The sequence below is a fragment of the Notamacropus eugenii genome, chromosome 3, assembly GCF_028372415.1.
Source record: "Notamacropus eugenii isolate mMacEug1 chromosome 3, mMacEug1.pri_v2, whole genome shotgun sequence".
NCBI classification, from domain to species: Eukaryota; Metazoa; Chordata; class Mammalia; order Diprotodontia; family Macropodidae; genus Notamacropus; species Notamacropus eugenii.
Window position 1 is genome coordinate 199073446 of NC_092874.1, and position 22598 is coordinate 199096043.

At 40.3% G+C, this 22598-nt stretch overlaps 1 protein-coding gene across 3 annotated transcripts in view; it reads right to left on the reverse strand.

Annotated features, from left to right (window-relative positions):
* Positions 1 to 22598, reverse strand: part of ETV6 (ETS variant transcription factor 6) — a 322433-nt gene that overhangs the window by 13410 nt on the left and 286425 nt on the right. The gene's annotated exons all lie outside the window — the stretch shown is intronic.

Here is a 22598-nt window from a genome sequence, read left to right on the forward strand (position 1 = left end):
TTTTCTGGTAGACTTAGTCCTTCACAGCATTGCAAGGACCTAAAACATTCCCAAAGGAATCTTGAGGCAAAATGCTATCCACATCCAGAGAAAGAACTATGGAATTGGAAAGCAGAATGAAGCAGAATATTTTCTCTTGTGTTATGTTTTGTTTGGGTTTTTCTCATGGTTTCTCCCATTCATTTTAATTCTTCCATGCAATGTGACTAATGTGAAAATGTATTTAATAAGAATGTATGTGTAGAACCAATATAAGTAGGGAGGGAAGAAGGAGGGGGAGAAAATCTAAGATTTATGGAAGTAATTGTAGAAAAATGAAAACAAATAAATTAAAATTAAAAAATAAATTAATAAAAAAAAAGTCAACAAACATTTATTTTAATTTACTTGCTATGTCCCAGGCACTTTGTTAAGTGCCAGGGATGCAAAGAAAGGCAAAAGACATTCCCTGCTCTCAAGGAGCTCACATTCTAATGGGAGAATCGATATGCGAATGCCTATGTACAAACAAGCTACAGACAAAATAAACTGGAGATAATCTCAGAAGGAAGGCACTAGAGTGATACTAAGGAGGACCGTAAGAAAGATTATGTGTCTGCTCCTCATGGAGAATCCTAAGCATAAAGAAGTCCATGACGAGAAAACTGGCTACCAGATGTGGAACAAAGAAACCCATGAAGCAAACAAATACATAATATAAAATATGTAATAATATATTGAACAAATATATATAGTCCCCAGTCCTAGATGGCAACTCTCTTCTTGGGAGACAGTAGTCGAGTGAACTAAAAATCACAAAGATTTTTGATCAACTTTTAAGTCACTGCATTATGTACTTTCCAGACAGGGAAGATGAAACCCAAAGAGGTTACGTGATTTGCTTATGATTATACCAAACTAGATCTTCTGACTCCAAATCCTATGATTATTCTATCACAATGCCTAACAGAAAGGATGACTTGTAGGTTTTACTTGAGGAAATGAACCCTCCTCTTTTCTGGGCTAGTTGAGAAGAGGTTAAATTTTTGAAAATTGAAAAGTATATAGATAGAACCTCCTGAGGTGAGGAGGGGTCTGGGCTGGGTTATGGAGATGAAACAGAAATTTTCATCAGGAAGAGGAGAGACACAAATGAAGGAAAGAGGAAGGCAGAAAAAAATATTTTCACAAGATTTGCTGGAGGGAAAAATAAATAATCGTAACATGGAAGGAGTGATGTACTTGGTGCTGGGAATACAAAAGCACAAGTGAGACAAAGAGCTTTACACTCGAGTGGGGGGAGGTGACACACATACAGGAAAGGCAGGGGAAGTTTTAATTTGTGGAGTGGCAGGAATGGTAAGTGGAACCATAGGGCAGTACTAGATCCTGCGGAGATTCTCTTAGAATCTTTGCTGTAATGATTGGCCATGACCCCATTTCATTGGTGCCCCATCTTTGGGGAATCTTTTTTTTTTTTTTTTTGAGGAAGGCAGGCAGCTGATTCCTCAATTGATAAATGGTTAAAAGATATGAACAGGAAGATTTTGGATGAAGCAATCAAAGCCATCTATACTCAATATGAATAAATGCTCTAAATCACTACTGATTAAAGAAATGCAAATTAAAACAACTCTGAGGTACCACCTCATACCTATCACATTGGCTAATATGACAGAAAATGAAATTGACAAATGTTGGCAGGGATGTGGGATGCACTGTTGATAGAGCTATGAACTAATTCAACTATTCTGCAGAGCAATTTGGAACTATGCCCCAAAAGTTATAAAACCATATATACCCTTTGGTGTATCCCAAAGAGATAAAAAACAAGAAGGAAAAGGGCTTACATATACAAAAATGTTTATAGCAGTTCTTTTAGTGGTGACAAAGAACCAGAAATTGAGGGGTTGCCCATCAACTGGGGAATGGCTGAACAAGCTGTGGTATATGGTTATGATGCAATACTACTGAGTCATAAGATATGATGAGCAGGACGCTCTCAGAAAAACCCGGATGAAGTGATGCAAAATGAAATGAGCAGAACCAGGAAAACATCGTACAGAGTAACAGCAATATTGTACGATGGTCAACTGTGAATGACTTAGCAATTCTCAGCAATACAATCATCCAAGATAATTCCAAAGGACTTTGAATGAAAAATGCTATCCATCTTCAGAGAAAGAACTGATGGAATCTGAATGCAAATCAAAGCATACTTTTAAATTTTTTTCTTATTTTATAGGTATATTTTTCCTTTTACAACATGACTAACATGAAAATGTTTTGAATGACTGCACATGTATAACCTATATCAAATTGTTTGCTTTTTCAGGGGAGAGAGGAGTGAAGGGAGAGAGAGGATTTGGAATGCAAAATAAAAAAAAAAAGTATGTTAAATATTGTTTATACATGTAATTGGGGGGATGGGGGGGCGGTGGGGGAAATTAAATAATTAATTTGAGGAAGGCAGCTGATCCTCTGTGAACTCCTGTGGTTCACACCCTGGATTGTGACTCTAGGCATCTTGTCTGTCACCACCAGCCAATAGGCAGAAAGCGCTGAAATGCTCCCTCTATAATCACATTATTTGTGATGATTCAACTGTGATGGTTCCTGTTGTTGATGGTAAAAGCAGTCTTGTTAGAGTAATCTTCATGTATCTTTTCCACTTTTCTTCTTTCAATACTCATCCTTACACAGCCCTAGGATAATTCTGCTTAGTCTTTATTAAATTGGTTTTACCCTATACTGCTTCTCTTAGCTTTATGAGAGGATACTGCTCATAATTATACATCATTCCTTTCAGTAAGATTTTACAAATGAGTTTACATTCTAAACTAATATTGCCTTGTAACTGCCATCTCTGTTCACTTAGTAATTAAATCAATTGTTTGCAGAATCAAGGCACTTTCTGGGATCTTTTGGTCTTATTGTGTGACAATAAATTTATATCTATTAAATTTCTGTATAAAGTTATTATAATTGTTGTGAATGTCATCCCCGTTGCTAGTCACTCACTTAATTAGCTTAGGCTGAGTATTTCAACTTTATGCCATCTCATTTTTTTGTCTTTGACATTCCTTATTTTTGCATTTTACTATGATCTTCCACATGACAACCATACAAACACATGAAGACAGTAATAATGCATCCTTTAAGCCTTCTCCAGTTCCCAAATTCCTAGTTTTTTCAACTGAATCTCATGTGGCATGATGTGAAGGTCCTTTGAGTATTCCTTTGAATGACTTCTGCTTTACTGGTATCCTTCCTAAAGTGTGGAAATCAATCAATTAATGTTTAAGTTCTGTCCATGGGCCAGGCACTGTTCTAACTGCTGGGAATACAGAGAACTAAACAATTCCTTTCTCTAGAACCTTATATTCTAATAAAGGAGTTATACTCCAATGGTGACACTCAACTGAACACAATACTCTAGATGCGTTCTCATTAGAGCAGGGAACAGGGAGGATGTGAGTATCTATGCCACCTAAGATCACATTTTATTTCTTGGCTACCACAGGATTCATATGAGGCTGGTAACAATAATGTCCGGATCTTTTTCACACAAACTTCTTTCTGGTCATGCCTTCCCCATTTAGTGCCTGTGAAGTTGAGTTCTGAACAGATGTTCATATTACATTTCATCTGAGGAGATTCAAGCCATCATTTTAGCCTTTCAAGAACATTTTGGATTTTGATTGTCATTCAGCGTGTCAGTCACACACTCTAGCTTCGAGCCATCTTTAAATCTGATCAGAATGTCATCTATGCCTTAATCTAAGATACTGTAATAAGAATGTTAAAAATCATTGAGTAGAACACAGATCCCTGCAGCATCCCATTAGAGACCTCCTTCTAAGCTGACATTTAACTCTTAACGACTGTTCCTTGGCTTCAGCCATTCAACTGGTTATGAGTCCATCTTGTCTATAAGACTACCTTGAGAGACTCTGTCAACTGTTTTGCTAAAATCTAAGTAAATGGTATCTATAGTAATCCTCTGGTCTAACCGTGTAATACTCTCATCTTTTTTTCTATCCCTGTGGGCATTCTCTCCAAAAATGTTGACTGGAATCCATCCCTTGTGTCACCTTTGTTCACGTCCTCCCCTAAATCTGTCACTGGAGTCCAAAGTACTGGGAGACTTTCACTAGTTTTCTTACCATTTGGACGTAACAATGGAGTACACAGACTGCTCACTGGTTTGTTATGGTAGCCAACAATGGAATACGCAGGCTTCTCATTGGTCACTTGCTCTTGCTAGGTGACTGGATCATCTTTTTCTTTTCCCTACAGTCATTAATTTCTCTGGTGACAGCTTTTATATGACTGCGGTGCAATTCTTCATTTGTAATTTGTTGTAGATTGCTTGTTCTCATGATGATAGGCATAATGTGGGGACCTTTGGGTCATCCTCCACTTAAATTCTTTGGAGACTGCAGTAATCTGTTACTCTGCAGCCAAGAGTCAACTGAAAAATATTGCTATTAAACAGATGGATGCTTTTGTTTCAAGGAGAACCTAGGGGTTACTAAAAGAATTGCTCACTTTCCTAAAGGTAATACAGTCTTTTGTCCTCTTCCTGTTAAATTTTGGGCTCATTTCATTATCCATTTGAAGTATATGTCCACAATATACATACTGATGGATGAGCTTTATGCATTGTCCATTCAACTGCATATCAGTATGAAAAACAGGCATTATTTATCCACTTGGTTCTTCCCATGTGGATAGTTAGGCCCAATTCTTCTAAGTGATAATGGATCTCAGGAGGCTCTCCATGAGTCATAGATGAATATAATTAGCTTGATGTCACGTCTAAACAGTAGTATCTCTTACCTCACTGGCTACAGGGGATTCCTCTTTAATTTGGACTTAGTGCTGGACATCCTCCACGATGTCAGCAAACACCTTTGGCAAGCATGTGCTTTATGCTTCAACCTACATTAATAACCAGAGGATCACAAAAAAAAACTGTGCCCATTGTTTTATCTGTCAAGGAATCTTGTATAATTCTGACATAATGCATGGGAGACATCTTGTTAGACGAGTTATTGAAATGATTTCTTGTTCTACTGAAAAAAATGCTTTCTTATAGGGAACAAACAGTAAGATCTTGTATTCTTTATACCAGATTAATGATCCTGTCAAAAGGAATGAAATCAGTCTGCAGAGATCCGTTCTTGAAGGAGCCATGACGGCTCTTAGTGATCACTGTTTCCTTCTCTAACTCTTCACACACCTTTCCTTTCATGATATATTCTAGAATTTTTCTAGGAAGTCAAGCTCACTGACCTATAGTTTACGGACTCCATTCTTGTATCCCCAACAATGTCCTTTAAAAAAAAAATGAAAATAATATCTGACCTTCTCTAGTTTAGTCTCTTTAATTCTCTGTGACCTTTTGGAGATCACTGATGGCTCAACAATAATATCAGCCAGAGCTTTCAGTGTTTATTGCCATTCTTCCATAGCCGAGTCCATAGAGGCCACTTTGGACTTAGGTTCTTGTGTTATTACTAGATATTCCAGAACCATCCTGGCTTTCTGGGAATATGAAACATGAGCTGTAGTGGATCAGATAAAGAATGACCCATCTTTATTCCACTACATTCTGAACAGCAACATGTTTCCAGTTCAGCCTTGCTTAGAGAGGAAGAGGTAAGACTTCTATTTGATTCCCTCAATCATCCTTGTTCTATTAGACCCTTGGGATTTGGTCAATTGTCAGCCAATCAGGTGGCTGTTGGGGTGAGAAGCACTGCTGTTGGTGAGCATCAATGAAAGACTTTTTGGGATTTCACAGAGTACTGTGTGATACAGTCAGTACTTGCTGGCCCAGCACAGAATTTTTTGAAGGGCTGTCTTATGTACATGGGGTGGCATTTGCCTTAAAATGTTATTTCCATTCACTTATTTTTTTTTTATCCTCACAACCATCCTGTGATGTAGATGAGACTATTATCCTCATTTTACAGATGAACAAATTATGTCCAAGAAAAGTTAAGGGACTTGCCCAGGATCACACAGCTAGTAGGTTCCTAGAGCAGTGTTTGAACTCAGGTCTTCCTGAAACCAACCCCAGCACTCTATCCACTATGTTACACCACTTCTATAAAAGATACAAAGATTTCTCTACTGAGTCAGGGTAAATGGCCTTAGTAGTTTAGCATATTACAATGGCACAGAAAATTTCTTGAAATGTTATATGTTTGTACCCCAAACACCTTTTTTTCTGGACTACAAAAGCTATATGAGATTTAATAGGAAAGTCCTAAGAGAACCTTGGACTCTGGAGCTGATTATGGTTTACTGTCCTTAATATATGCTCATTCATATTAAATGCTCATTAAATTGAATATAATTAATCTGTATTAAGTGCCTACTATAAGCATGCTGTTGTTATTATTTAGTTGTATTTCAGTTGTGTCTGACTTTTCATGATCCCATTTGGGGTTTTCTTGGCAAAGATACTGGAGCAGTTTGTCATCTCCTTCTCTAGATCACCTAACAGATGAGAAAACTGAGGCAAACAGGTGAAGTGACTTGTCCAAGGTCACACAGCAAATAAGTATCTGAGGCCACATTTGTACTCAGGAAGAGAAGTCTTCCTGACTCCAGGCTCAGTACGCTATGCAGGATGGTACTACCCAGCCACCCCCACCATAAGCATGGTACTGTTTAATTAAATACTCAGAGATTAGACGCTATTTATTTATGAGCATGACATGACTTTTATTCCCATAGACCAAGTTTAAAAGTTCTATTGTTCTTGTTTTAATCTTAGGGATTTCTAATTTCTGTTAACCACTTGGACAACCAACGGCATATCCCACAGGTATGTTTATATATCACAAACTTACTAAGTTCCAAACTGAGAAGGAGATAGACTTCAATCTCTCCTGACAGCTATAAATAAAACTGTAACATGGATAAAGGTTTTAAAAGTCTGAATCTCCCTCTTCTTTCTATTTCTGAGGACCTTTCTTTCTTGGGTAGTACCTCTTGTGATTCGCTTTGTCACTAGAGTTCTTCCATTAAAACCTTGTCCCACAGCCTTTATTCCTCCCATGTAAGTATCTCATAAAGTATTACCCCCTCCCAGTGGACTTTTCATGTCGTGATCAAAGCTTTAAGCCAAAGCTTAAAACTCCAGGACTGAGATTTCAGGCATCAGTCATACCATGAGTGAGAATTTTCTTGAGCATCAAGGGCCTGAAATTCCACAGTGCACAGGCAGAATAGGGAGGGGGAGAAGAAAGGATAAATAAGATCTTTTTGTATACTTTAATGCAAATACAAACTGGGATAATGTTATGTGATTATACTGAACATAGGCTTAGTTGAATAAAATAGGTGTAGGAAGTCTAAGGCTTAAGTAGCAATCTTTTTTTTTTTTTTTAACCATTGCATGCTTGTGATGCAGTTATACAAATCCTAATGTAATTGATCCATTGTTTGAACTGGGTGTTTAGTAACATAAGGGCTTTGTCAACCAACATTTTCATAGGCCTTAATCAAAATGTGCCTATGATCACAGATGACACTTGGAAGACTAATGGAAGCAAAAGCATGTGAACCCTAAAAGGTCTTCATACTGTTTAGTAATAATAATAACATGCAAATTACATATATACACATATATTGTATATATGTATGTGTGTGTGTATAAACAGAGAGTTGGCATATGGCATTGTGCTGACTGCATCAATCTTGGATCACCGCAGAGACTCCTAAATGAAGGACATAATCACTCCAAAGAGATCGGCTCAACTATCTACACAGGGAAAAACAAATGGATGAAAAATGCTTGTTATCCAGACTATGTCAAGCAGTTAGGTAAACAACTGACACTGCAGATGACAATGAATTTGGCCCTCTCTTGAGAAGTAGGAGTGTACTGGATTTCAATCGGGAAACTGTACAGCTCTTTCACTGATACCAATCTTTTCTCTGAAACAAGACTCCTTTTTTCCCCCACACCAACATTCTTCAAGCAATACTATATATGGATAGAAATCACAATATCACAATCTCTGAGCAATGAAAACTGAAGGTCAGCCAAAGGGAAGTGGAATGACACATGCTATGTCTAATAGGATAGACAGTATTTGGCAGCAGAGCATCGTGATAAGTTACAAGCAAAACTAGCCGAAAAGAAACCATTAGAGATACCATGTATGGTTAGAAAAAGAGTGAGGGATATCTTGCCTGCTTCACAGACACCTACATTATATCAAGAGATCTAGAAGAATAACCTTGCATTTTGAGTTAAAACCCTTTTGAGGCAGCCAGGTAAGCATACTAAAGAGAGTGCTGAATCTGGTGTCAGGAAAACCTGAGTTCAAATCTCGCCTCAGACACTCACTAGCTGTGTGACCCTTGCCAAGTTACTTAACCTCTGTCTGCCTCAATTTCTCAACTGTAAGATGGAACCCAAAATACTACATATCTTAGAGGGTTGTTTTAAAGATCAAATGAGATACTGGGCACTTAATAAATGTTCATTTCTCTCCTTCTGTCCTTACATATATATGAGGAGTTGAACAAGAATTGCAAAGAATAAAAAGGTATTAGTGGGGGACAATTTGTACTGCTGGAGGGAGGACCCAGGTCAATGAGGTAATTTTTAAATAGATCCTTTTACAAGGTCTTTTAAAATAGATTTCTGTTAATTTATATAAAATAGAGAATAGAGAAATTGGACGTGAGGTTTGCTACAGATGTGGAATGTGGCATGTACTTTCAGATAAGGTCACTATATACTATTATTTTGTTTTACTTTAATTGTTTTACTTTGTTACAAGAGACCTCTCAGTGGAAGTGACTAGTAAGTGTTTATAATGTAAAAACAGAATACATAAATAAAACTTTTAAACATATACATAAATATATATGTATGTATGTATGAATGTATGTAAGCATGGTTTGGGTTGCCATGGCCAATAGTGAACCTTTCTGTACTTAATAAATCTTGTCCTTAAAAAGAAGATACAGTTTGACAGAAGGATGGCAGAAGCTGACGAACCTTGTACTCTGATGGCATATTCTTTAAGAAAGGTCACATTCATTCCATGAGGAAGCATGAGAGCAATATAGTTTATGTTACGCTATTTTGCATATGCTACATTACAAGACATAACATCATATTCCCTCACAACTTGACCCCACCCTAGCTTTCCAGCCTCATGAATACCTTATTTCCCATCCCACATTATCCAGCCAAACAAGCCTTCTCTCTGATCTTCTCCACCTTTTATCTCCATGCCTCTGCAGCGGTCATCCCCACACCTAAAATGCACCTCCTCCTTTCCTCTACCACACAGAATTCCTCTATTCCTTCAAGATACAGCTACTTGTGATAGGATGTATTTATTTCTTGGTTCCTCCACTTCTGGTACTCTCCCTTCTTAAATCATTTGGTACCTTTTTAGTATTCGTATTTATTCCCTTCAAAATAGAGAGAGGTAACACCGCATAGTGGATAAAAGACCAGGAAGACTCGGTTCAAGTCTTGTTTCTGACTCATATTGGCTATATGACCAAGGGCACTATCACTCAGTCTCTTAGTGCCACAGACAATTCTCTAGGGCTCTAACTTGCAGAGAAGGTGCAGACCTACGTTAGGAGTTCCCAATGAAATCAAAGGTCGCGTCCCTACTTCTCTGTATTATATTTATCCTGTACTAATAGGGTCTCCTCCTTTGGAATGGTGTGCTCCTTGAGAGTAGAGATTGTTTCATCCTTTTCATCTGGATCCCCAGGGCCAAGCTAGACGTAACACCTGGACCATGGGTTGTTGTTCAATCGTTTTCAGGTGTGTGTCCGACTTTGTGACCCACTTGAGGTTTTCCTGGCAAAAATACTGCAGTGGTTTGCCATCTCTTTCTCTTGCTCACTTTACAAATGAGGAACTGAGGCAAACAGGGTTAAGTGTCTTGTCCAGGGTCACACAGCTGGTAAAAGTGCAAGGCCAGGCTTGAACTCAGGAAGATGAGCCTTCCTGATGCCAAGCCCAGCACTCTGTCCGCTACTTCACCTAGCGCCCAGCCTGGGCCATAACAGGCATTTAATACATGCTTGCTGAGAGACTGATTGATATTTTCTCTCTTTCTGCATATGTGAAGAATTATAATTCTAACATAAGAATATATAACTATTATTTTTATTTCTTTTCATTAAGGAAGAATACCAATCACTTTTTTACTCTGCTCATGTAATTTCCATTGTCTAATATGGATGGCCCGAGGTCTTGCAGGCGTCCTTAGTTTTCTGGGGAAAGACTTTTTCTCAAATTTGGTCACAGTTAATTAGTAAATAAAACAAACAGGGCCCTCAACAAACCAAAGTGCACTGGATACACCCACATTTAAGACTCCTCTATCATCCTAATCTTCTTTTATTAGAACAAAATAACACATAATCTGTTTACAATAAACATACTCTTAAGAATAAGTTCTTCATACCAGGTCTAAATTCTCATGAAAATCAACTAAAAAGAGAGAATAGGAAAAAGACAAGAATAGTTACATGGTATTTTTTGCCAGGAAATATTCTGAAGAATGATCTTACCTAGCACTAATTATATATGTTTATAAGTGATCTTTTATTTAGGAACTCAAAGTGCTGTAGAAAAATTGGTCTAATCCTCAAGATGTTCATTATGAGCAAGGAGAAAGGAAGCATTATTCTTATTTCATAGATGGGGACAAATAAGTAAGAGAGGTTTGCCCAACATGCCCACAAGTCTCAATAGCTAAAAACACCTGTAAACTACCTATTGTGTGCCCAGCATCTGTGTAACAATGAAAGAACTGAGGACAAATTGGGTGGAGGAGATGTCTACTCTGCCTGTCTAGCCTACCATCTGACTTAGGATCCCTGATTCCACTACAGAATACAAACTCAAATAATTTCTCTGGTTCATGTTATTTTAATCAGTTTACAATAAAAATAGAACATTGCAGGGATAAATAAGTGTATAACATTCACTTCTCTCTCAAATAACACCATTAAAAAGGGAAATATTTTGCATAATAAATCAATTTTCTTGGAAGAGGGCCCATCAGAACAATACCTTGTTAGACTGATTATGGGAAATTTTATACAATAAACAGTCCTACATAAGAAATACTTTCTTGGGTCCCTCTCTGTATGATACTTTCTATAAGGGAAGCACTGAATCTTGTGTGGTTTGGGAGCAGGAAGAGAATGAGAATAGTATTCATCAAGCTTCTGAAGACAATGCGGAAAAACAGAAGTGCCCATCCAAGAGAGCAGATGACCCATGTACATATGTGTTGTGCAAATGTACACGTGTGAATACTGCATGCATGTATGTATGCATGTGTGTAATCTGGGCTTCCAAACTAAATCATATATGCATGAGAACCTCCTCACTGGTGGACAGAATGATTATTCAGCACTACATGTCCCTGTGAAAGGCACAGTGGTGGGAGCACACTGGAGAAGAGAGACTGTCTTCTTCACAGATGACACATGTGGTGCCAGACTTTCATCAGGACCAGTTTCAGGGAGTGAAAGAAAAGAAATCTCTGGGAAGAGGCAGGCAGGTGGAGAGGCCAGCACTTCCACCTGTCCCTGACTTCCAGCCTGCCTCTGCAGAGACTTTGGGTCACTTCCCCCTGGGTGAGATCGGTTATCTCCCTCTTGGTTACGCTATCTTAGCCCCAGGGAAAGAGCTCAGTCACTCTGTGTATAGTCTGGCACCTTCTAATCTGGAGAACCTGTCTGGTTTCCTTTTTTGCTCTCTGCTTGCATACATGGGTTTGTTCTCCACTCACTTTGGTGATAGTCTTTTGTATAAATTCGTACCACATGCTCCATATACACCTGTATATATGGAACACGTGTTGCTTATGTAGGTTTTGCTTGTGTGTGTAGTATAAAATATATAAACATGAATATGCGTGTGCATGTTTACATACATGTACTCATGTGCAGGGGCACCTGGTGGGTAGTGGAGAGAGCACTAGGCTGGAGTCAGGAAGACCCAAACTCAAATCTAGCCTCAGATACTTACAAGCTGTGTGGCCTGGGAAGTCACCTCAATCTCTGCCTCCATTTCCCTAACTGTAAAACCCAATAAACATGTCCCTACTATGTGCCAAGCCCTGTGCTAAGCACTGGGGAGGCAAAATTAGTAAAAAGAAAGACAGTTCCTACTCTAAAGAAGCTTACAATCTAATGGAGATGTTTATAATCTAATGGACTATTGGGGATTAGTGGAAAATGGGGATAATAAAAATACCTGCCTGTCCGGGTTGTTGTGAGGATCAAAGGAGAGAACATTTGTACAAAAAACACTCAGCACAGTGCCTGGCACACAAGAAGCATCCTATAAATGATCATTCCCTCCTCTTTGCCTCTAGGGATGATCCCTATAGGACTTGTGATTTTATTTGCTATAATAATGGATGAGAAAAACTCCTACCAACTCGAAGGCAGGCAGGGCCAAACTCCAGTCTTGGACAGCCATCCAGAGAACAGAGAGGCTAGGAGGTGTCAGAAGGGGCACTTGAACTCGGGCCAGAGCTCTATCCACCATGCTCTTATTAGGCTATCACTATTCTGAGCTCCTACCTCTTCAGACTGTCATGAGGACCAAATGAGATCATATATGTACAAGTGCTTTATACATTTTTAAAGCACTATGCAAATTAATGTTAGCCATTATGATTATTCCTATTATCCAGTGCTGGCTTTTATGGATTTTAGCTGTATTCTGGAGAGGCATTTCAAAGGCCCTTGAACGTCTGGCTAGACGGCATGACCCTCTCCTGACCCCTGGATGAGCGCCATACTGAACTACGCCCAGAAGCCTTCAGCTGGCTGGAGATCCAGGTGGCTGCCTTGTTCATTTCCTTCTTTTCCCCTTCCTCCACCAGCCCCTCCCAGCTGATGCTCAGCTGGTCTGCCTTCTTTAGTTCCCTGTATCTGTCAGAAATGGAAGCCCCAAATTACACGTAGTCATGATAAATGAGAGCTTTAATTAAGCCGGTAGTCGGGGAAATATGCTGACTTTATGAGGCAAGAGAAGCCATGTCAGGTTTGGGTGCTCTGTTTAATCCCTTTTTAAATCCATAGTCAAGTTTTTGCCCTTACTTCCCCACCCCCTGAAATTAATGGTTCTATATGCATGTACGTATAGATGTATTCATGCACATATGTACACACGTGTGTATGCAGCCCACTGATGCCATAAATTAAGGAAAAGACTACGTCTATTCCTCTCTCGGTCAATTCTACCACTCCATTCTTCCAGAATATTTGCTACACATTGAAAACTATCAAACCTGTCCTTTTTTACAAACAGAGGACTAGTCCTCTGTCAGTGGACAAATGATTATCTGAAATGCTGTTTTAACCTAGGAATGTCAAGTTCATCTGAACAATAAAACAGGTTGACGTGTAAGTGAACTTAAATTGTCATTGTCATTGACAAGGGCTGAGGAAGGTCTGGGTAGCACAAGGAATCGTCATTTCAAATCCTAGCTTTGTGACAATGGAACTCCACATCTCCAGTTGGAAGCTCTCTCCTATGAGATGAAAAAGAGGTGGGGCAAATACAGGGTTTCTGAGATACCTTTCTTTTCAGTCCCTGGTTGATGGGGTCTTTTTCTTAATTATGACTTCAAAGGACGTAAGACTTTGCCTTGCATTTCTAGGGGAAATCTCACAATGCTGAGCAAGAAGGCTGTTTTCATCTTTCCCATTTACTATGCTTATTGATACAGGCCAATCTGTAACAGCACCCCAGTACTCGCATGGAATGCACGGATCTCTTTTGCTGTGGAATTCTGTTGCTCCTGTTCCTAATAATGTATCTAACTTTTGATGACCTCTGGGGCTTGCCATCTCCTTCACTGAAGCACCCTTAGGAACTGGGGGCCTTCCCATCTTCCCCATGGCTGAACTTTCTTTTATGGGCTGTTTCCCCTTTACTGAGTGTGAATCCCTTAAGAGAAGGGATTATATCTCATTTTTTCCTACTTCTATCCCTAGTATTTAGTGCAATGCTTAACATGTATAAACAGACTGAATTTTAAATGAAATGAATTTTAAAAAATTCATTTCAATTCAATAAACATTAATTATAAGCCTACTATATATGAGGCACCATGGTAGTGGAGATACAAAAGCAAAATCATTCTATGTCCTCAAAAAGAAAACTTCGCTTTGCTGCTGAATGGACAAAGCATGGAATAGGTATTATTTTCGGTCTGTCTATGTTCATCCTTCATTTTCGAAGAAGGCCATGACAGAGAAATGGTGACATGACCTGCACTTGACTTTGTTTTGAGTGAGGGAGGGCTGTGCAAGGTCATCAGTCTCACTTTCTCCTCCTGAGCCATCTGGGTTCAGTGACCAGATATTCATCAGGATGACTGAAGATGGTCCAGGATGCAATGGGAGACCTTGGCCTTTTTAGGATTGGCTTTTCAGGTACTCACTCAGAGGCAGGTAAAGCCCATTGAGTGAATAGTCTAATTGTGAAAAGAGTGAATTCTCTTTTCTCTCCCTGGTGAAGTGTACTAGGTTATTCCCACTGAAATAATATATAATAATACATAAAATTACAGATATTATAATACTGTTGTTTTTGTTCAGTCGTGCTCCATCTCCATGACCCCATTTGGGGTTTTCTTGGCAAAGATGTTGGAGTGGTTTGCCATTTCCTTCTCTATCTCGTTTTACAGAGGAAGAAACTGAGGCAAACAGTTTTAAGTGACTTGTCCAGAGTCACAAAGCTATTAAGTGCCTGAGACCAGATTCAAACTCAGGGTTTCTGGACTCTCAAGTGCTGAGCTCTATCCACTGTCCCATGACCAAACAACCCAAGTGAGGCAGCTGAACTCAAATTAACTGCAATGACAACTCTTGGTTCTGAAGAACAGATGTTGAAAGAAACAACCCTTGTTTCAGTAGAGTAAAATGTCATATACACAATTAAATATAGTTTTGTTTTTTTCAGTCAATTTGGTCTAATTATTTTTCTTTGTTACGAGGGGAAGTATTGATAGCAGAGTGGGAAGTTTTCAGGAAAGCATGATGACCTAAAATTCAAAAGGCATCAATAAAAAGCTGTTGTAAAAAAAAAAATCCCAGGCAGTTAGGTGGTGCAGTAGATAGATAGATAGATAGATAGATAGATAGATAGATAGATAGATAGATAGATAGAGCGAGCACTGGCCCTGAAGTCTGGAGAACCTGAGTTCAAATCTGCCCTCAGAGACTTATTAGCTGTGTAACTCTGGTTTAAACTTAACTGCCTCAAAAAAAAAGATTTCTTCCTGTGATTAGGAAGATTTTTTCTTCCCACATCTCTCTCTTACTAGTGAACTGTATAAGTCACAGCACTGAGATGAGAAAGAACGGCAGTTCATACTTGACCAGTATTGTTTCTAAAGAACAGAAAAGCTAGAAGAAACTGATATTCTTTAATAATTAAATAGGAAAGCAAATTTATTGATGAGAAGAGTCTGTTTACATGGTGGTTCATCCACTTACATACTCATCCCAAACCAGTGAGGTTGCTAATTAGCAATGGCTGCATCTGAAAATGATGGGAAGAAATCTGAGCAAGAGAAAAAAGGAAGCTATGTACATGCCAGGACCCAGGATGCTGTGGCCTTGTTTGACCCCCTTTTCTTTCTCTCAACACTGACCACAGCCTAGAGGCAGAATAGGGACAAATTCAGGTTTGTGGTGTAGAGGAAAGAAAGTAGAACTTGGAGTCACAGGACCCTGAGTTCAAATGCTGATTTTGCCACTTAACAGCCCGTGTGACATGGTACAACCTTCTTAAACTATCTAGGTTTCAGTTTCATCCTCTGTAAAAGGAGAAAGGTAGATTAATTAACTTCTAATTCTGCATATGCAATTTTTTTTAACATGGTGTAAATGGCCACTAGTTTCCTATCTAGCTAGAGGTTAATAAGAAGGTAGAAATAAAGGAAATAAGGAAACAAGCATTTATTAAGCTCCTACTGCATGCCAGGCACGAATGCAAGTACTCTACACTTGATCCTCACAACAATCCTGGGAGGTAGGTGCTACTAATATGCACATTTTTGTAGTTGTTCAGTTGTCTGATTCCTCCTGACTCTGTGGACCACAGCATGCTAATACTGTCAGTGGGATTTTCTTGACAAAGACACTGGAGTGGTTTACCATCTTTTTCTCCAGTGGAGTAAGGCAAAGAGAGGTTAAGTGACTTGCTCAGGGTCACACAGGGAGTAAGTGTCTGAGTCCAAATTTGAACTCAGGTCTTCCCGATTCCAGGCCCAGAGCTCTATCCACTGAGCCACCTAGCTCCTTCCTCATTTTAAAGTTGATGAAATTGAGGCAAACTCAGGTTAAGTGACTTGCCCAAGGTCACACAGCTAGTGAACATCTGAGGCCACATCTGAACTTAGGTCTTCCTCACTTCAGGCCCCACGTTCTCACCACTGTACCACCTAGTTGCCTCAAATGTAAGAACCACACAAGACCAGAGGCAGCAGGCAGAATCCGAAGCAGAAAATGCACACTGATGCTTCCGGATTAGAGCTGGGGTTAAGAGAGTCACAGTTGGAGAGGAGGATGACACCCCCCTTCCCCCCAGGTTATAACAAGCATACAGCCAACTTTGGGCAGTGTTGTATCAGAGGCTCACGTTGCAAAGCCAAGATTAAATAAACTACTTGTTCTTTTTCATTTGTTTAAGTCTGGGTAAAGTCAAGGCATTCATGACTCAGTGAACTCAGGAGAGCCAGGGCACTGAAGCCAGGATACCACCCTCCCCCAGCCCCAAACCAGAATTTCTGGTCAAGTCACCTCTCTGACTTTGCCCAAATTCCAACGACTGTTTTCTCCGGGGGCAGGGGGGGAGTGGGGCTGGGGGATGGGAAATGAAACAGAAGCTTCCTCCTCGTGATGGCCTGTCTCTCTTTCAGAGGCTCACACACAAGAAATAAAGTGACTAAGTCTAGGTGGGACCCCATCCAAGTTGCTCAGAATATTTGCTAGGGAGGATGTTTGCCACCCCCAATGGTAATTAAGCTAATTACCTCAAAGCCCTGCCAATAAATGGAAGCTTCAAAGGAAGTGAGGAAAAAGAAAAGCGCTTAAGTGGATTTCCAATGAAATGAGGCTAAGCCTGAGAAATCGCCCAGTTTCTCCATGTCAATGCCTCCTTTGTTTCAGGACTCCTCTCACTCTCTTTCCTGACCTGGGGCCAGGGTGCCACAGACTAGGCCTCACTGTCACTGTCCAACACGTAACTCACCTACCGAATAAGGAGAACCAGTGTTTCACTTTCAAAATATATAAGGGATGATTCAGAGTTATCTTATTGTTAAATGGTCAAGGGAGATAGGAATAGTGAGTTTTCAGAGGATGAAAGCCAGGCTATCAGTGGCTGTGTGGAACAAATGCTCCAAACCATGAACACATAAAAGAAATGCAAATGAAAGCAACTTTGAGGTTCTACTTCCACCCTTCCATCTCATTGGGAAGGTGACAGAAAAGGGGAATGGAAAGTGTTGTGAAAACAGGCCCTAGGATGCCCTGCTGGGGGTGCTGTCAATTGGTCCGTCTGTCAATAAGGATTTTCTTAAGCTCCTACTACGCACCAGAGAAATGCTTTACAAAATATCACCTAATTTGATATTATCTCCTGTGGTTCAACCATTCTGGAAAGAAATCCAAAATTATGCTCCTCAAATGATTAAATTATGTGTAATCTCTGACTCAGTGACACAACGAAGCAGGCTAAGGAAAAGTAGAAGAAAAGAAATGATGCATATAAAAATATTTGGAGCAGCTCCTTTTTTTCTCCGGTGGCAAAGAACCACAAACTAAGGGGGTGTCCATTAATTAACTGATAATAAATTACGTTATATGAATGTAATGGAATTTGTTGTTGTTCAGTCTGACTCTAGTTCTGTCTGACTCTTCATGACCCCATTTGGGGTTTTCTTTGCTAAGATACTGGGGTGGTTTGCATTTCTTTCTCTGGCCCATTTTACAGATGAGAAAGTCAAGGCAAGTGGTACCCAAGGTCACTCAGCTAGTAAGTGTCCAAGGTCACATAGGAACTCAGGAAGAAGAGTTTTCCCAGTGTTCTATCCATGTGCCACCTAGTTGGCCTGTAATGGAATATACTATCATGCTATAAAAAATGATGAAAACTGCAGTTTCAGAGAAATCTGGTAAGACATTAGAGAGTTGGAAGAAATACAGAGTGAAGTAAGCAGAAACAGGGAAACAATTTTACAACGTTGCTGTAATAATGATGATGCTGTTAATAATTATTGTTATAGCAGCTTGTATTTCCATGGTGCCTATTATGTACCTGGCATTGTGCTAAGCTCTTTACAAATATTATCCATTTGACTTTCACAACAACCCCGGGAGGTAGGGGATATTATCATCCCCATTTTACATCTGAGACAAGCAGAGGTCAAATGACTTGCTCAAGGTCACACAATGACCTTGTGTTTGAAACTACATCTGAACTCAGGACTTACTAACTCCAGGCCCAATGCTCTAATCATTGTGCCACCTGTCTGGATGGGAGAGTAAGATGACTATTCTGTGGGTGCTGGGACCCTTACAGAAATGAGGACCTTAGGAGAGGGATGGGGGAGGAACTGCAGAAGAGATCATGAGTTTGCACCTTGCTAGGTTCACCCTGAGACATTCAGCTGGAGACATTCAGTAGGCAGTTGGTGAGGTGGGACCAGAACTCAGGACAAAGACTAGGACTGGATACAGAGATCTGGATAGATGTGGGGAATTAAATCCTAAATGCAAATGAGGTCACCAAGAGAAAGTGTGGAGAGAAGGAAGAGAGAGTACGGACAGAGTCAAGGGGATATATACACAAAGGAGGCAAGTCATGGAGGATAAGAACCTGGCAAAGAAGGCAGAGAAGGAGCCAGGCAGACAAGTAGGAGGAGAACCTGGAGAGGGTCACAAAAACCTGGGGAGGCAAGAGTCGGAAAATCATAAAAACAGAGGATGTTATCAATCATTATTGGTGAAGGAATGCAACTGGAGGACCAAGGCCTTTCCTGTGAGTCAGGGCAGTCATAGAGTGGTAGGAGGCTCAGGGCCTTTGCTAAGGAAGTGTGGGACCCAGTCACACACTGTGTGGCGAGGGGGTGGGTGTGTGTGTGTGTGTCTGTGTGTGTGTGTGTGTGTGTCTGTGTGTGTGTGTCTCTGTGTGTGCGTGTGTGTGTGTATGTGTCTGTGTGTGTACACACACATCTATACAGAAGCTAAAATTAAAATTGAAGGCATACTTAAAGGGGAAAAATAAACCTAAGAAAGCAGCCTGAGATAAATGTGAAGAATTCAGCAAACATTTTAAAAGCACCTACTATGTGTGAGGCACTGGGGATACACAGGAGATTTCTTTCTGCTAACATTAAGACAAATAAGTATGCAGAAGATAATTTTGGAGGGGTGGCTGCGGAGTTGAGCCTTGAAGGAAGCTAAGAACACTAAGCCGAGGGGAGGACAGAGTGCACTGCAGTCATGAAAAGTCAGACAGCCTCAGCAAAGCACAGAGACTGGAGATGAATCAAGGTTGGGAGGAAGACTCATAGATCCATCATGCTGTCTGCTGGATGCTGAGTTCTTTCGAGTGGGACCTCCCTGTGCGCTGGCGGCTTTCTGGTCTGCTCTGTGCTGACCGCACTTAAAAACTAAAGACAGCTAAGGCGGAGCAGTAGATAGACCGTCGGACTTGGGGACAAAGATCTGAGTGTGAATTTTGCCTCAGACACTTACTAGCTGTGTGATTCTGGGCAAGTCACTTCAGCTCCCCTAGCCTCAGTTATCTCATCTGTAAAATGAGGGTTACTGTGAGGATCAGAAGGAGATTTTATATAGAAATTATACATATATACATATATATAAAAAACATATGTACATATATACATATTGTATGTATGTGTATAAATATACATACATGTATATATGTATATGTGTGTACACACACCCACACACATATGAAATGCTTTGTAAAGCTTAAAGCGCTATGTAAAATTAGCTACCGCTGTCATAAACCTTTACCAGCTGACCTTGGGTAAGTCACTTCAGTTTAGGGATCCTTGGTTTCCTCTGATACAAGAGGGGGATGCTAGTGACAACAGTAATATTTACACAGTGCTACTGTGTGCCAAGCACTTTTCAATTATTATTTCGTTTGATCCTCACAACAATCTGGGAGGTAGATAACGATTATTATCTCCATTTTACACACGAGGAAACTGAGGCAAATAGGTTCAAGTGACATGTCTGGAATCACAAAACTGGTAAGTGTCTGGGGTGGGATCTGAATTCAGGCCTTCCTGACTCCAGGCTGCAGGGCTCCACCTCACAAAAGTGTAGTTTCTGTTATGGGGCTATAGAAACATGGGCTAACAATGCTCACACAGTAGGCCAGCAGCGTGCTGAACCTGTCCCTTTCTCCTAATAATTTAGGGGTCTGCCAGTATGTTCATCTAAAGATGTTGGCTTTTTCCTCCTCTTCTCATCACTGCTTCTTTTAAAGCACAAACCATATTTCGTCTTCCCTTTATTTCCTGAGCTAGCATTTGTGACGTAAATTATTTACAATGAAAAAGGTGAGACGACACTTGAGTTTTCTGTGGGACTGGAGATAAATTTAGGTCTGCAAATGAGGCCTGACAGGTCTCAATGATATGAGTCAAAGTGGGAGCAGCTGAACCAGGTCTCCACAGGAGAGATTTTTACGTCTTTTTCCTGGGATTATTCCTCACCTAATTTTCAGTGGAGGAGGCAGCCAGGGCTGTTCTTGGAAAAATGAAACTTGCCAAGGGGCTAGAGGGGTGGCTTTTCTGGAAAATCTCATACAATTTCACTCATGCTAATGACTGCTTCTTACAGTTAGATGCAAGCACGAGTTCCTGCTGAGTACACATGCTGACTGGGCCACCTACCAAGCTCATTGGCCAAGGGCAAATCACTCAACTTCCCTGTTAAATGAGGAGAATTTGTATGAGCATAATTGTAATGAGACAGTATGGTCTAGGGCAGCTAGGTGGTGCAATGGAAAAAGCGCCGAGTCTGGAGTCAGAAAGACTCATCTTCCTGGGTTCAAATCCAGCCTCAGATACCTACTGGTTGTGTGACCCTCAGCAAGTCACCTAATTGTGCTTGTCTCAGTTTCCTCATCTGTAACATGAGCTGGACCAGGAAATGGCAAACTACTCTAGTAGCTTTGCTAAGAAAACCCCAGATGGGGTCATGAAGAGAAGAACATAGCTGAAAACCAGTGACACCATGGTCTCAGATACGGGTGTCAAACTCACATAAAAATGGGGACCACTAAACCACAGGCAAGGATACCTGATCATAGCATATTGACTTAGAAAACCACACACGAACGTTAGCTATGTTCTACCGCATTTTTATTTATTTTGTTAAATATTTTCCTGGTATATTTTAATCAGATGATACCTGAGAGCATTGCCCAGCATGTTTGTGGATGGAAGGCTGGCCTTGGAGTTGGGAAGATCTTGATTTGAATCCTGCTTTTAACATGCATTAGTTGTATGACCACTGGCAAGAGTCATAGGCTCCATGAAAGAAGGGATTGTAAGGTCATTGAGACCAATTTCCTCATTTTACAGATGAGTAAACTGAGGCCTGGACATATAAAGTGACAAGCAGTAAGGAGAAAAGCCCGAATTTGAACCCAGATTCTGTAACGACATCCTGAACCCTTTCCACTGTGCCACGTTATCTCCATTTACCTCTCTCAACCTATTTCCTTATTTATAAAACTGGCACAAGAACACCTGTAACGGCATCAACTCACAGGGTTGCTGTGAGATTCAAGTGAGATAATATGTGAAAAGTACTTTACAGATTCTGAAGTGCTATGTGAATGTCAGTTATTAGCATGTTGTTATTATTAACGCTACTGCCTACTTCAAAGGACTGTTGTGAAGAAAGTATGGTGTAAACCTGCATGCTCAACTTCTTTTTTTTATAACTGTTGGAGCTAAAGTCACAAGCTCCTTTTTGCTCCCCGGTTTGATTTCTTGGCTTAGTTATGCAAATCTGGGGTTGTCACCACGAGGAGGGATGTTGGGCGTGGTGTCTCTTGACCAAATGACCCAGGAGCACCTGCCCTGGACACTGGAGCCCTAATCTTTCTTCTTCTACCTTCCCAAGGTGAAAGGCACATGGAGCTGACTACCTGAACAGCAAAATTAAAGGCCTACGACTGAGGCAAAGCTTCATTTTGCACCGACTGGTCATTAATTAGCTGGTGAAAACCTGAGGACGGGACCATTAATGCGGCCATAAATCTTTCATTTTAAGTGTTTTTGCTCAGCCATGCCTCTTCCCTGACTTCTCTTGTCAGCTGGACTTTGGACATTTGTTTTTTTAACAATGTTCAGAGGATCATTAACTGCCCCATCCCAGAAGCTCATTAATGGCTCCATTAGGGGCTTTCTTTCAGCTACTCTGGAGACTCCCTTTCCTTTGACACCATTTTTACAGGCACCTCTTTGGGAGTGGGGCAAGGCTCATTCCCCAGATGACTCCTGAGCTTTGGCTGATACTGGGGA